This window comes from Garra rufa, unplaced genomic scaffold (assembly GCF_049309525.1).
Source record: "Garra rufa unplaced genomic scaffold, GarRuf1.0 hap1_unplaced_002, whole genome shotgun sequence".
NCBI classification, from domain to species: Eukaryota; Metazoa; Chordata; class Actinopteri; order Cypriniformes; family Cyprinidae; genus Garra; species Garra rufa.
Window position 1 is genome coordinate 6,924,053 of NW_027394277.1, and position 14,509 is coordinate 6,938,561.

The 14,509-nt window shown below is 38.9% G+C and overlaps 1 protein-coding gene and 15 non-coding genes across 16 annotated transcripts in view; all 16 read right to left on the reverse strand.

Moving 5' to 3' along the window:
* Positions 1-80, reverse strand: part of LOC141306659 (5S ribosomal RNA) — a 119-nt gene extending 39 nt beyond the window's left edge. The window contains exon 1 of the ribosomal RNA XR_012345616.1: positions 1-80. This exon is cut by the window's left edge and continues 39 nt beyond it. This is a non-coding gene — a ribosomal RNA (5S ribosomal RNA).
* LOC141305341 (uncharacterized) overlaps positions 1-14,509 on the reverse strand; it is a 587,365-nt gene that overhangs the window by 220,721 nt on the left and 352,135 nt on the right. The window lies entirely within an intron of this gene.
* LOC141307434 (5S ribosomal RNA) lies at positions 882-1,000 on the reverse strand. The gene has a single exon (XR_012346388.1). It is a non-coding gene; the product is annotated as a 5S ribosomal RNA (ribosomal RNA).
* Positions 1,085-1,203, reverse strand: LOC141308045 (5S ribosomal RNA). Its single transcript, XR_012346969.1, has one exon. It is a non-coding gene; the product is annotated as a 5S ribosomal RNA (ribosomal RNA).
* Positions 7,813-7,931, reverse strand: LOC141305687 (5S ribosomal RNA). Its single transcript, XR_012344651.1, has one exon. It is a non-coding gene; the product is annotated as a 5S ribosomal RNA (ribosomal RNA).
* On the reverse strand, positions 8,685-8,803 carry LOC141307089 (5S ribosomal RNA). The gene has a single exon (XR_012346044.1). It is a non-coding gene; the product is annotated as a 5S ribosomal RNA (ribosomal RNA).
* Positions 9,557-9,675, reverse strand: LOC141305688 (5S ribosomal RNA). The gene has a single exon (XR_012344652.1). It is a non-coding gene; the product is annotated as a 5S ribosomal RNA (ribosomal RNA).
* On the reverse strand, positions 9,760-9,878 carry LOC141307227 (5S ribosomal RNA). The gene has a single exon (XR_012346182.1). It is a non-coding gene; the product is annotated as a 5S ribosomal RNA (ribosomal RNA).
* Positions 10,632-10,750, reverse strand: LOC141305689 (5S ribosomal RNA). Its single transcript, XR_012344653.1, has one exon. It is a non-coding gene; the product is annotated as a 5S ribosomal RNA (ribosomal RNA).
* LOC141305467 (5S ribosomal RNA) lies at positions 10,835-10,953 on the reverse strand. The gene has a single exon (XR_012344433.1). It is a non-coding gene; the product is annotated as a 5S ribosomal RNA (ribosomal RNA).
* LOC141305690 (5S ribosomal RNA) lies at positions 11,707-11,825 on the reverse strand. The gene has a single exon (XR_012344654.1). It is a non-coding gene; the product is annotated as a 5S ribosomal RNA (ribosomal RNA).
* On the reverse strand, positions 11,910-12,028 carry LOC141307230 (5S ribosomal RNA). The gene has a single exon (XR_012346184.1). It is a non-coding gene; the product is annotated as a 5S ribosomal RNA (ribosomal RNA).
* On the reverse strand, positions 12,782-12,900 carry LOC141305692 (5S ribosomal RNA). The gene has a single exon (XR_012344655.1). It is a non-coding gene; the product is annotated as a 5S ribosomal RNA (ribosomal RNA).
* On the reverse strand, positions 12,985-13,103 carry LOC141305468 (5S ribosomal RNA). The gene has a single exon (XR_012344434.1). It is a non-coding gene; the product is annotated as a 5S ribosomal RNA (ribosomal RNA).
* Positions 13,188-13,306, reverse strand: LOC141305471 (5S ribosomal RNA). The gene has a single exon (XR_012344435.1). It is a non-coding gene; the product is annotated as a 5S ribosomal RNA (ribosomal RNA).
* LOC141305693 (5S ribosomal RNA) lies at positions 14,060-14,178 on the reverse strand. The gene has a single exon (XR_012344656.1). It is a non-coding gene; the product is annotated as a 5S ribosomal RNA (ribosomal RNA).

Sequence of the window (14,509 nt, forward strand, 5' to 3'; positions counted from 1 at the left end):
AAGTACTAACCAGGCCCGACGCTGCTTAGCTTCCGAGATCAGACGAGATCGGACGCTCTCAGCGCGGTATGGCCATAAGCGAGGGCTGCTCCAAAAAGTGGGCTATTTAAAGAACAGCCTCCGTAAAAGCCAGCATATTATATAAATAGTGAAGAAAAGGCAAAAGCTTACAGCACCTGGTATTCCCAGGCGGTCTCCCATAAAAGTGTAACAATCGGCCTTATCAGCCGAGTTACAAGACTAAAATGGGGTCAGATTTAACTGTGAGAGATGACTAGTGGTTAAAAGAATGAGACATAAAAGAAAATTGGTTTAAATAGATTTGGTGTATTTACAAGGTTCACATAAAAGACTTTAAAACAACACGATAAAACTAGGTAAACTCTGTTAAAAGAATACAGTTCATTTGTCCATACCCTAAAAACAGGTAAACTCTGTTAAAAGAATACAGTTCATTTGTCCATACCCTAAAAACAGTCCAAGAACCCCAGTGTGTTGATAAGTCCAATGTGAGTGTCCACCAGTGTATATACAATCCACAGAAAGTGTAATCCAAAGTTTGCAGGTGGTGAATGGAAAGGTGAGCTCTAAAATTAGCAACTCCTCAATCCAACAGTTTGGTGACTGTCCTTTGTTTGTCATGCTGCTCTCTTATACAGTTGTACTTCCTGCTTCCTGTCATGTGTCTAGTCACATGACAGGCCAACCATCCATTTATTAAAGACACATACACTTAAAATGTTAAGAGTAATAAAATGGCCTAAAAAACATGTAAAACACTTAAAACTCTATAATACATGTAAATGATTGTAATAAATAGAGCGGTAAAACACATCTTTCTAAAAGCCAGCATATTATATAAATAGTGAAGAAAAGGCAAAAGCTTACAGCACCTGGTATTCCCAGGCGGTCTCCCATCCAAGTACTAACCAGGCACGACGCTGCTTAGCTTCCGAGATCAGACGAGATCGGGCGCTCTCAGCGCGGTATGGCCATAAACGAGGGCTGCTCCAAAAAGTGGGCTATTTAAAGATCAGCCTCCGTAAAAGCCAGCATATTATATAAATAGTGAAGAAATGGCAAAAGCTTACAGCACCTGGTATTCCCAGGCGGTCTCCCATCCAAGTACTAACCAGGCCCGACGCTGCTTAGCTTCCGAGATCAGACGAGATCGGGCGCTCTCAGCGCGGTATGGCCATAAGCGAGGACTGCTCCAAAAAGTGGGCTATTTAAAGATCAGCCTCCGTAAAAGCCAGCATATTATATAAATAGTGAAGAAAAGGCAAAAGCTTACAGCACCTGGTATTCCCAGGCGGTCTCCCATCCAAGTACTAACCAGGCCCGACGCTGCTTAGCTTCCGAGATCAGACGAGATCGGGCGCTCTTTTTTTTTTTTTTTTTTTTTTTTTATTAAAGAAATTTCATAATACAAATTTTCCAATGTGTGCTTCACATTAGAAGTCTCACGACATAAAATAAATAAACATGAAAAAATACATCACATTATCATCAACAAAGCAAAAGGAACACATTAAACATAAGATGAATTTTCAACCAATAGAAACATCAACAATACAATATAGTTGTCCACACAAAGACGAAAGAAAAGAAAAAAAAAAATTAAAAATAAGATAAAATATAATCTACTCATCTCGTATTTTTTGTTTAAAATCATGCCTTTTATACTTAAGATTTAGAAAGCTCTTTCTCTTCCTGGCAATTTGCACATGAAATTCTCTAAAACATTACAAACTGTTGGTGTAAAAACATCATAAAAAGCTTTCAGCATATTTTCACTTTTAAAATACACATATAATTGTTCTACATATACTTCTATTTTCCTTTTAAAAACAGTCCAAACCTCTAACACCATTTTTTCTTTTTTGGCCACAATTCTTCTTTCCCAAATTGCGCTTTTCATTAACATTATACACAGATTTATAAACTTTTTGTGTTGACCCTTCTTTTCCCAACCAAACATCACTACTCTTTTCCATTCCACTACACTTTCATCCCAACCTTCGCTCACATCTTTAATTAAACATTTACATTTCCTTAGAAAATCCTCCAATTCTTTACAATATAAAAACAAATGTAAAATCCCCTCTTCTTTTTCATGACACACTTTACACATTGGATTTTGTTCCATTCCCACCTTGTTTAAAACAGACTCAGTAAAAACCGCTTTATGCCTTATAAAATATTCCAAACATCCTAACTTTGTTTCAACACACCTCCCCCTCATGTTTCTCCATATACATTCTTCTTTTAGATCCTTGAATTTTTCCACCCAGTACTTATTTACAATCGGCTCTTTAAAAACACCATCTCTAAAAACACAATAAAACATTTTTACAGTACATTCTTTAAAATCATACATTTTTCCCCCCAGTTTCACAAAAATATTTCCCTCTGTTTGCTCTCCTTCCATACTCTCTATTCTTTTAATCCACTCTTTGGGTATTGCATTTTTAATAATTTCATATTTATTTGTTATTTCTTGTTTACTGTATTCTTCTTTTGCTTCCTCCATCGCATCCACAATATATTGTATCGGTAAAAAACCCTCTTTAAATTCATACAAAACATCTCTCACTCTTGTTATCCCCACATCCATCCATTTTTTAAAAAATATTGCTTTCTCTTGTTTTAAAATGTTGTTATTTAAGAACAGAGGTTGATTTAAAATGTTTTCTCTTCCATGCGGATTGTACTCGATTTTCGTTAAAAAATTCCCCCAGGCACTAAAAATTTCTCTATAAAATTCGGGTAATCCTTCCGTCATCCAAATTTTTGTTTTCATCCATAATATTCCGTCCCCCATGTTAAAATCCCCACATTTGTTTAAAAAGTATTTCATTGTTTTTTTCCACTCAGTTTTGTTATCTTGTTGCAGGTATTTCTTAACAATTTTTACTCTCAACGCATTTTTTCGCTGTTCCACATCCATTAAACCTAAGCCCCCCTTCTCTATCGCCCCTAAAATCGTATTATGTGCAATCCTTGCTGGTTTCCCCTCCCATAAAAAGTCAAGAAAACATTTCTTCAACCTCCGTTCTGTCCATAAAGGTATTTCAGAAACATATAAAACATACCAAAGTTTAGAAACCATTAAAACATTCAATATTAAAACCTTCCCCTTCAAGTTTAAAGTTCTCAATTTCCAAAAATTTAATCTTCTCTCTATATCTGTTACTAGTTGCTCCCACATTTCATCTCTTACTTTCCTCTCATTCTTTCCCATTACAACTCCTAAAATCCTCATTTCTTCCACTTCCTTAAAATTAAAACAATCCATTAAAACCATAGCTTTACCAAATCTCATATATACCGTTTTCTCCTCATTTACTTTACTTCCAGACCCACTACAATATTCTTTTACCAACTTCATAACTTCTTTAACACTCTCTTTTCCCTTTACAATTATTGTTGTGTCATCAGCATATTGAAAAACTTTCCCCTCAGCCTTATTTCCCTCAATTTCTATCCCTATTATTCTTTCATTCTGTTTTATAGCCAGTCCCAAGGGTTCAGAAACAAGTGAGTACAATAATGCTGAGAGTGGACAACCCTGTCTTATTGACCTTGTTATTTTAAAACACTCTGTTAAAAACCCATTACATTTTATCTTTGTTAGTGCACCCTTATATAAAATCTCAATCCATTTAATAAAATTTTCCCCGAACCCAAAACTCCTTAAAACCTCAAATAAATACCCGTGCTCAACCCTATCAAAAGCTTTTTCAAAATCCAAACTAATTATATATCCTTCTTCATTTTTTTCTTTCATGTACCATATCGTGTCCCTTATACTCATTGTTATGTCGGCTATATCTCTTCCTTTGACTCCATATGCTTGGTTTGTTTTAATTATACTTGGCATTACTTCCTTTAATCTGTTTGCTAAAACCTTCGCTAAAATCTTAAGATCTGTATTCAACATCGTGATTGGTCTGTAGTTTTTTAGATCTACTTTTTCTCCTTTCCTTTTATATATCAATTTCATTAACCCCATCCTTGTTCTTTCATTAATCTCTTCCTTTTCAAAAATTTCTTTAAAAACCTCATTTAAAATCTTTGTTAAAACTTCTTTAAAACAAACATAAAATTCAGTTCCCAAACCATCTATTCCTGGACTTTTCTTTTTATTCAGTTGATTTATTGCTCTTTCAATCTCGTCTTCCCTGATTTCTTGGTCACATTCTTTTTTATGTTCCTCACTTACTTTTGCTTTTATCTGATTCAACAGTTCCTTTTTTTCCTCCTCTTCCACCCCCCTTGCACTAAACAGATCCTCATAAAAATTCTTTATTTCTTTTAAAATCTTTTCATTCCCTTCTACAATTTCCCCATTTTCCCCTCTTATTTCTTTTATCGTTTCAGCTTTCCCTCTCTTTTTTTCCAGATCAAAAAAGAACTTTGTACATTTTTCTCCCTCCACCACATATTTTGCTTTGCTTCTTAACCTCGCCCCCTCATATTCCTTTTCTTCTATTTCTTTCAGTTTCCCCTCCATTTCCTTTATCTTTTGTATGTCTTGAAATTCTTTATTCAGTTCCATTTCCAAACTTTCCTTTATTCCTCTTTCTTTGGATCTTTTGCATTTCTGAATAACACTACAATACCTGATTGAGAATTTTTTGATTAAAAACTTTACACTCTCCCACCATATTCTCTTATCCTCTTCATACATTCCATTTTCCTTTTCTTTTTCTATAATTTCTTTCACTTTTAAAACATAATCTTCATTCTTTAAAATCTGTGTATTTAAAATCCATACTCCCGGACCTCTTTGCATTTGACTCCAGTCCAACTTAAAAGATAAAATCTTATGATCGCTAAAACTTGTTTCTTTGTACTTAATATTTTCTATAAAATTCTCCACATTTCTTGTACATAAAACATAGTCAATTCTAGTTTGGCATACAAACTGCCCTACTATTTGTCTTCTCGAAAATTCTTTTTTCTTTTCATTTCTTTCTCTCCACACATCTATCATATTGTTTTCATCCATTAATGCTTTTAATTCTTTTCTTCCTGTATCTGTTTTAAAAACCATTCCTTCAGCCATATCTTGTTTACTAAAAACTGTGTTAAAATCCCCCATCATAATTATTTCTTTATACTTCTTTACAATGTTTCTTAAAACATTAAAAAACTCTTTCTTTTCCTTCTCTTCCACTGGTGCATGTACATTCGCTAAAATAATTTCACGTCCTTCATAATTTACTTCTAATACCATACATTTCCCTATCTTATCTTTATACACTACTTTGCTTGCATTAAACACATCTTTCCTCATTAAAAACGCTACACCTCTTCCAAGCCTTCCATCCCCATTGTTATATAAAATATCTCCTTCCCATTTCTTTTTATAGTCCATCATCACACTCTCTTTCCAGTTTGTTTCTTGCAAAGCGATAACATCTTCTCCTTTGCATTTTTCTTTCAGTCTTTCAAATTTTCTCATGTCCATCAATCCCCTCGCATTAAAAGTAACACAACTTAAAACCATTAAAAGAAATAAAAACAAATACCTAGAAAACATTATACACCATCTTCTCCCTCCAGCCCACTTAACACTTCATATCTGTTTACATTTGTCATGATTTTTTTTCTTGCATTTTCCACATTTGGTTTTACCTTTAAGGCTCTCCTTCTAATTAGTCCTCTCCCCTCTCTGTCCTTTCCCATGTTGTCCATCTTTGCTTGCTCTCCATTGTCTGTTTCTTTGTTTTGATTTCCCATTCTTTGTCCATCTCTCTCTACGTCGTCCAGAAAACTTTTAGAAGTGTCCAATGTTTCCATTTCTGTCCAGTGGGTGTCTTGTTGTGTTGCATGTTCCTTAAGTTCATCGTTCCCTTTTTCTTCTTCTCCTTCCTCTCGGTTGCCTGTTGCTCCTTCTGTTTCTTTTTGTTGTAATCCTTCCTCTTGTGTTTCGCAAGTTTCTCCGTCCTCCTCGTTGTTTCCTTCACGCACCTGTCCGTCCACCTGACTTTCCGTGCCTCCTTCCTCGTCCTCCATCCAACACTCACACTTATTTAAAATTTGCTGACACTCCGGGCACCTGACTGCGTTACAGTCTCTTGCAAAATGTCCCCTTTCATCGCACTTGTAGCATGTAAACTCAGGGCACTCTTTTAGCAGGTGGTCTGGGCTCATGCACAGTCTACAGGTCTTCACCTGGTGGCTGTGCATCACCCTAAAATACTGCAACCCTTCTGCCGTTTCCAGCCTCGTGCTGTAAGGCAATGATGCTACCTCTTTAGGGAACCTTACCTTTAGGAACCTTGTTCCATCCTCTATTTCAGTGCCCGGGTAGCATCTTCTTTTAATTTTTGAAAGAGGTTTAACTCCCCATCCTTCCAATTTTCTAATAATTTCAGTGTCGTCCAGGTAGACGGGCAGGTGCATGAAGGAAACAACGTAATCTCTATTTTGCAGTTTTTTTATTTCACAGTTCACCCCTTTAATTGTCAGTCCATCGATTAAATCCTCACACGATTCCTCCTTTTCCATTGTTAATTCGAACTCTTTTCCTTGTCTTGGCCTTAACGCTAGAATTTTTCCATTTCCACACTTGTCCGTCACTGCTTTAATAATATCCACAGCTCTCACCTCATTTACATGTTCCACATTCACAATCAGTGTTGCCTCCTTCAAATATTTCTTTCCACTTGGGTTGTCTCTTGCGTCTTGTTTTTTCCTGTATCCTGCTCGTTGTTGATAGTCCAGTCCAGTGTTGTTTGCCATGCATGTCTCTCCGCCCAGTCCAGTGTCATGTACCATTCGTGTTCCTCCAGCCGGTCCTGTGTCATTATCCATTAATCCGTCCATTTTAAAGAAAAAAAAGCAAAAAAAGGTTAACCACCCTCCAGCCAACCGAGATGCTGCTGTTGGGTGGTTTAAAACTAACAAAAAAGCACAAAAAACTTAAGTTGAAGTAAAAGAAACACAAAAGAAAAATAAACAAAATGGAGGAGAGCCTTCCTCTCCCAACTGCAGCCAACTCACTTCCTGTAGCTCTCTAGCGCCTCAGGTGGGGGTATGGCCGTAAGCGAGGGCTGCTCCAAAAAGTGGGCCATTTAAAGATCAGCCTCCGTAAAAGCCAGCATATTATATAAATAGTGAAGAAAAGGCAAAAGCTTACAGCAGCTGGTATTCCCAGGCGGTCTCCCATCCAAGTGTAACAATCGGCCTTATCGGCCGAGTTACAAGACTAAAATGGGGTCAGATTTAACTGTGAGAGATGACTAGTGGTTAAAAGAATGAGACATAAAAGAAGATTGGTTTAAATAGATTTGGTTTATTTACAAGGTTCACATAAAAGACTTTAAAACAACACGATAAAACGAGGTAAACGCTGTTAAAAGAATACAGTTCATTTGTCCATACCCTAAAAACAGTCCAAGAATCCCAGTGTGTTGATAAGTCCAATGTGAGTGTCCACCGGTGTATATACAATCCACAGAAAGTGTAATCCAAAGTTTGCAGGTGGTGAATGGAAAGGTGAGCTCTAAAATTAGCAACTCCTCAATCCAACAGTTTGGTGACTGTCCTTTGTTTGTCATGCTGCTCTCTTATACAGTTGTACTTCCTGCTTTCTGTCATGTGTCTAGTCACATGGCAGGCCAACCATCCATTTTTTAAAGGCACACACTCACTTAAAATGTTAAGAGTAATAAAATGGCCTAAAAAACATGTAAAACACTTAAAACTCTATAATACATTTAAATGATTGTAATAAATAGAGCGGTAAAACACGTCTTTCTAAAAGCCAGCATATTATATAAATAGTGAAGAAAAGGCAAAAGCTTACAGCACCTGGTATTCCCAGGCGGTCTCCCATCCAAGTACTAAGCAGGCCCGACGCTGCTTAGCTTCCGAGATCAGACGAGATCGGGCGCTCTCAGCGCGGTATGGCCGTAAGCGAGGGCTGCTCCAAAAAGTGGGCTATTTAAAGATCAGCCTCCGTAAAAGCCAGCATATTATATAAATAGTGAAGAAAAGGCAAAAGCTTACAGCACCTGGTATTCCCAGGCGGTCTCCCATCCAAGTGTAACAATCGGCCTTATCGGCCGAGTTACAAGACTAAAATGGGGTCAGATTTAACTGTGAGAGATGACTAGTGGTTAAAAGAATGAGACATAAAAGAAGATTGGTTTAAATAGATTTGGTTTATTTACAAGGTTCACATAAAAGACTTTAAAACAACACGATAAAATGAGGTAAACGCTGTTAAAAGAATACAGTTCATTTGTCCATACCCTAAAAACAGTCCAAGAATCCCAGTGTGTTGATAAGTCCAATGTGAGTGACCACCGGTGTATATACAATCCACAGAAAGTGTAATCCAAAGTTTGCAGGTGGTGAATGGAAAGGTGAGCTCTAAAATTAGCAACTCCTCAATCCAACAGTTTGGTGACTGTCCTTTGTTTGTCATGCTGCTCTCTTATACAGTTGTACTTCCTGCTTCCTGTCATGTGTCTAGTCACATGGCAGGCCAACCATCCATTTTTTAAAGACACACACTCACTTAAAATGTTAAGAGTAATAAAAGGGCCTAAAAAACATGTAAAACACTTAAAACTCTATAATACATTTAAATGATTGTAATAAATAGAGCGGTAAAACACGTCTTTCTAAAAGCCAGCATATTATATAAATAGTGAAGAAAAGGCAAAAGCTTACAGCACCTGGTATTCCCAGGCGGTCTCCCACCCAAGTACTAAGCAGGCCCGACGCTGCTTAGCTTCCGAGATCAGACGAGATCGGGCGCTCTCAGCACGGTATGGCCGTAAGCGAGGGCTGCTCCAAAAAGTGGGCTATTTAAAGATCAGCCTCCGTAAAAGCCAGCATATTATATAAATAGTGAAGAAAAGGCAAAAGCTTACAGCACCTGGTATTCCCAGGCGGTCTCCCATCCAAGTGTAACAATCGGCCTTATCAGCCGAGTTACAAGACTAAAATGGGGTCAGATTTAACTGTGAGAGATGACTAGTGGTTAAAAGAATGAGACATAAAAGAAGATTGGTTTAAATAGATTTGGTTTATTTACAAGGTTCACATAAAAGACTTTAAAACAACACGATAAAACGAGGTAAACGCTGTTAAAAGAATACAGTTCATTTGTCCATACCCTAAAAACAGTCCAAGAATCCCAGTGTGTTGATAAGTCCAATGTGAGTGTCCACCGGTGTATATACAATCCACAGAAAGTGTAATCCAAAGTTTGCAGGTGGTGAATGGAAAGGTGAGCTCTAAAATTAGCAACTCCTCAATCCAACAGTTTGGTGACTGTCCTTTGTTTGTCATGCTGCTCTCTTATACAGTTGTACTTCCTGCTTCCTATCATGTGTCTAGTCACATGGCAGGCCAACCATCCATTTTTTAAAGACACACACTCACTTAAAATGTTAAGAGTAATAAAATGGCCTAAAAAACATGTAAAACACTTAAAACTCTATAATACATTTAAATGATTGTAATAAATAGAGCGGTAAAACACGTCTTTCTAAAAGCCAGCATTTTAAATAAGTAGTGAAGAAAAGGCAAAAGCTTACAGCACCTGGTATTCCCAGGCGGTCTCCCATCCAAGTACTAAGCAGGCCCGACGCTGCTTAGCTTCCGAGATCAGACGAGATCGGGCGCTCTCAGCGCGGTATGGCCGTAAGCCAGGGCTGCTCCAAAAAGTGGGCTATTTAAAGATCAGCCTCCGTAAAAGCCAGCATATTATATAAATAGTGAAGAAAAGGCAAAAGCTTACAGCACCTGGTATTCCCAGGCGGTCTCCCATCCAAGTACTAAACAGGCCCGACGCTGCTTAGCTTCCGAGATCAGACGAGATCGGGCGCTCTCAGCGCCGTATGGCCGTAAGCGAGGGCTGCTCCAAAAAGTGGGCCATTTAAAGATCAGCCTCCGTAAAAGCCAGCATATTATATAAATAGTGAAGAAAAGGCAAAAGCTTACAGCACCTGGTATTCCCAGGCGGTCTCCCATCCAAGTGTAACAATCGGCCTTATCGGCCGAGTTACAAGACTAAAATGGGGTCAGATTTAACTGTGAGAGATGACTAGTGGTTAAAAGAATGAGACATAAAAGAAGATTGGTTTAAATAGATTTGGTTTATTTACAAGGTTCACATAAAAGACTTTAAAACAACACGATAAAATGAGGTAAACGCTGTTAAAAGAATACAGTTCATTTGTCCATACCCTAAAAACAGTCCAAGAATCCCAGTGTGTTGATAAGTCCAATGTGAGTTTCCACCAGTGTATATACAATCCACAGAAAGTGTAATCCAAAGTTTGCAGGTGGTGAATGGAAAGGTGAGCTCTAAAATTAGCAACTCCTCAATCCAACAGTTTGGTGACTGTCCTTTGTTTGTCATGCTGCTCTCTTATACAGTTGTACTTCCTGCTTCCTATCATGTGTCTAGTCACATGGCAGGCCAACCATCCATTTTTTAAAGACACACACTCACTTAAAATGTTAAGAGTAATAAAATGGCCTAAAAAACATGTAAAACACTTAAAACTCTATAATACATTTAAATGATTGTAATAAATAGAGCGGTAAAACACGTCTTTCTAAAAGCCAGCATTTTAAATAAGTAGTGAAGAAAAGGCAAAAGCTTACAGCACCTGGTATTCCCAGGCGGTCTCCCATCCAAGTACTAAGCAGGCCCGACGCTGCTTAGCTTCCGAGATCAGACGAGATCGGGCGCTCTCAGCGCGGTATGGCCGTAAGCGAGGGCTGCTCCAAAAAGTGGGCTATTTAAAGATCAGCCTCCGTAAAAGCCAGCATATTATATAAATAGTGAAGAAAAGGCAAAAGCTTACAGCACCTGGTATTCCCAGGCGGTCTCCCATCCAAGTACTAAACAGGCCCGACGCTGCTTAGCTTCCGAGATCAGACGAGATCGGGCGCTCTCAGCGCGGTATGGCCGTAAGCGAGGGTTGCTCCAAAAAGTGGGCCATTTAAAGATCAGCCTCCGTAAAAGCCAGCATATTATATAAATAGTGAAGAAAAGGCAAAAGCTTACAGCACCTGGTATTCCCAGGCGGTCTCCCATCCAAGTGTAACAATCGGCCTTATCGGCCGAGTTACAAGACTAAAATGGGGTCAGATTTAACTGTGAGAGATGACTAGTGGTTAAAAGAATGAGACATAAAAGAAGATTGGTTTAAATAGATTTGGTTTATTTACAAGGTTCACATAAAAGACTTTAAAACAACACGATAAAACGAGGTAAACGCTGTTAAAAGAATACAGTTCATTTGTCCATACCCTAAAAACAGTCCAAGAATCCCAGTGTGTTGATAAGTCCAATGTGAGTGTCCACCGGTGTATATACAATCCACAGAAAGTGTAATCCAAAGTTTGCAGGTGGTGAATGGAAAGGTGAGCTCTAAAATTAGCAACTCCTCAATCCAACAGTTTGGTGACTGTCCTTTGTTTGTCATGCTGCTCTCTTATACAGTTGTACTTCCTGCTTTCTGTCATGTGTCTAGTCACATGGCAGGCCAACCATCCATTTTTTAAAGACACACACTCACTTAAAATGTTAAGAGTAATAAAATGGCCTAAAAAACATGTAAAACACTTAAAACTCTATAATACATTTAAATGATTGTAATAAATAGAGCGGTAAAACACGTCTTTCTAAAAGCCAGCATTTTAAATAAGTAGTGAAGAAAAGGCAAAAGCTTACAGCACCTGGTATTCCCAGGCGGTCTCCCATCCAAGTACTAAGCAGGCCCGACGCTGCTTAGCTTCCGAGATCAGACGAGATCGGGCGCTCTCAGCGCGGTATGGCCGTAAGCCAGGGCTGCTCCAAAAAGTGGGCTATTTAAAGATCAGCCTCCGTAAAAGCCAGCATATTATATAAATAGTGAAGAAAAGGCAAAAGCTTACAGCACCTGGTATTCCCAGGCGGTCTCCCATCCAAGTACTAAACAGGCCCGACGCTGCTTAGCTTCCGAGATCAGACGAGATCGGGCGCTCTCAGCGCCGTATGGCCGTAAGCGAGGGCTGCTCCAAAAAGTGGGCCATTTAAAGATCAGCCTCCGTAAAAGCCAGCATATTATATAAATAGTGAAGAAAAGGCAAAAGCTTACAGCACCTGGTATTCCCAGGCGGTCTCCCATCCAAGTGTAACAATCGGCCTTATCGGCCGAGTTACAAGACTAAAATGGGGTCAGATTTAACTGTGAGAGATGACTAGTGGTTAAAAGAATGAGACATAAAAGAAGATTGGTTTAAATAGATTTGGTTTATTTACAAGGTTCACATAAAAGACTTTAAAACAACACGATAAAATGAGGTAAACGCTGTTAAAAGAATACAGTTCATTTGTCCATACCCTAAAAACAGTCCAAGAATCCCAGTGTGTTGATAAGTCCAATGTGAGTTTCCACCGGTGTATATACAATCCACAGAAAGTGTAATCCAAAGTTTGCAGGTGGTGAATGGAAAGGTGAGCTCTAAAATTAGCAACTCCTCAATCCAACAGTTTGGTGACTGTCCTTTGTTTGTCATGCTGCTCTCTTATACAGTTGTACTTCCTGCTTCCTATCATGTGTCTAGTCACATGGCAGGCCAACCATCCATTTTTTAAAGACACACACTCACTTAAAATGTTAAGAGTAATAAAATGGCCTAAAAAACATGTAAAACACTTAAAACTCTATAATACATTTAAATGATTGTAATAAATAGAGCGGTAAAACACGTCTTTCTAAAAGCCAGCATTTTAAATAAGTAGTGAAGAAAAGGCAAAAGCTTACAGCACCTGGTATTCCCAGGCGGTCTCCCATCCAAGTACTAAGCAGGCCCGACGCTGCTTAGCTTCCGAGATCAGACGAGATCGGGCGCTCTCAGCGCGGTATGGCCGTAAGCCAGGGCTTCTCCAAAAAGTGGGCTATTTAAAGATCAGCCTCCGTAAAAGCCAGCATATTATATAAATAGTGAAGAAAAGGCAAAAGCTTACAGCACCTGGTATTCCCAGGCGGTCTCCCATCCAAGTACTAAACAGGCCCGACGCTGCTTAGCTTCCGAGATCAGACGAGATCGGGCGCTCTCAGCGCGGTATGGCCGTAAGCGAGGGCTGCTCCAAAAAGTGGGCCATTTAAAGATCAGCCTCCGTAAAAGCCAGCATATTATATAAATAGTGAAGAAAAGGCAAAAGCTTACAGCACCTGGTATTCCCAGGCGGTCTCCCATCCAAGTACTAAACAGGCCCGACGCTGCTTAGCTTCCGAGATCAGACGAGATCGGGCGCTCTCAGCGCGGTATGGCCGTAAGCGAGGGCTGCTCCAAAAAGTGGGCCATTTAAAGATCAGCCTCCGTAAAAGCCAGCATATTATATAAATAGTGAAGAAAAGGCAAAAGCTTACAGCACCTGGTATTCCCAGGCGGTCTCCCATCCAAGTGTAACAATCGGCCTTATCGGCCGAGTTACAAGACTAAAATGGGGTCAGATTTAACTGTGAGAGATGACTAGTGGTTAAAAGAATGAGACATAAAAGAAGATTGGTTTAAATAGATTTGGTTTATTTACAAGGTTCACATAAAAGACTTTAAAACAACACGATAAAACGAGGTAAACGCTGTTAAAAGAATACAGTTCATTTGTCCATACCCTAAAAACAGTCCAAGAATCCCAGTGTGTTGATAAGTCCAATGTGAGTGTCCACCGGTGTATATACAATCCACAGAAAGTGTAATCCAAAGTTTGCAGGTGGTGAATGGAAAGGTGAGCTCTAAAATTAGCAACTCCTCAATCCAACAGTTTGGTGACTGTCCTTTGTTTGTCATGCTGCTCTCTTATACAGTTGTACTTCCTGCTTTCTGTCATGTGTCTAGTCACATGGCAGGCCAACCATCCATTTTTTAAAGGCACACACTCACTTAAAATGTTAAGAGTAATAAAATGGCCTAAAAAACATGTAAAACACTTAAAACTCTATAATACATTTAAATGATTGTAATAAATAGAGCGGTAAAACACGTCTTTCTAAAAGCCAGCATATTATATAAATAGTGAAGAAAAGGCAAAAGCTTACAGCACCTGGTATTCCCAGGCGGTCTCCCATCCAAGTACTAAGCAGGCCCGACGCTGCTTAGCTTCCGAGATCAGACGAGATCGGGCGCTCTCAGCGCGGTATGGCCGTAAGCGAGGGCTGCTCCAAAAAGTGGGCTATTTAAAGATCAGCCTCCGTAAAAGCCAGCATATTATATAAATAGTGAAGAAAAGGCAAAAGCTTACAGCACCTGGTATTCCCAGGCGGTCTCCCATCCAAGTGTAACAATCGGCCTTATCAGCCGAGTTACAAGACTAAAATGGGGTCAGATTTAACTGTGAGAGATGACTAGTGGTTAAAAGAATGAGACATAAAAGAAGATTGGTTTAAATAGATTTGGTTTATTTACAAGGTTCACATAAAAGACTTTAAAACAACACGATAAAACGAGGTAAACGCTGTTAAAAGAATACAGTTCATTTGTC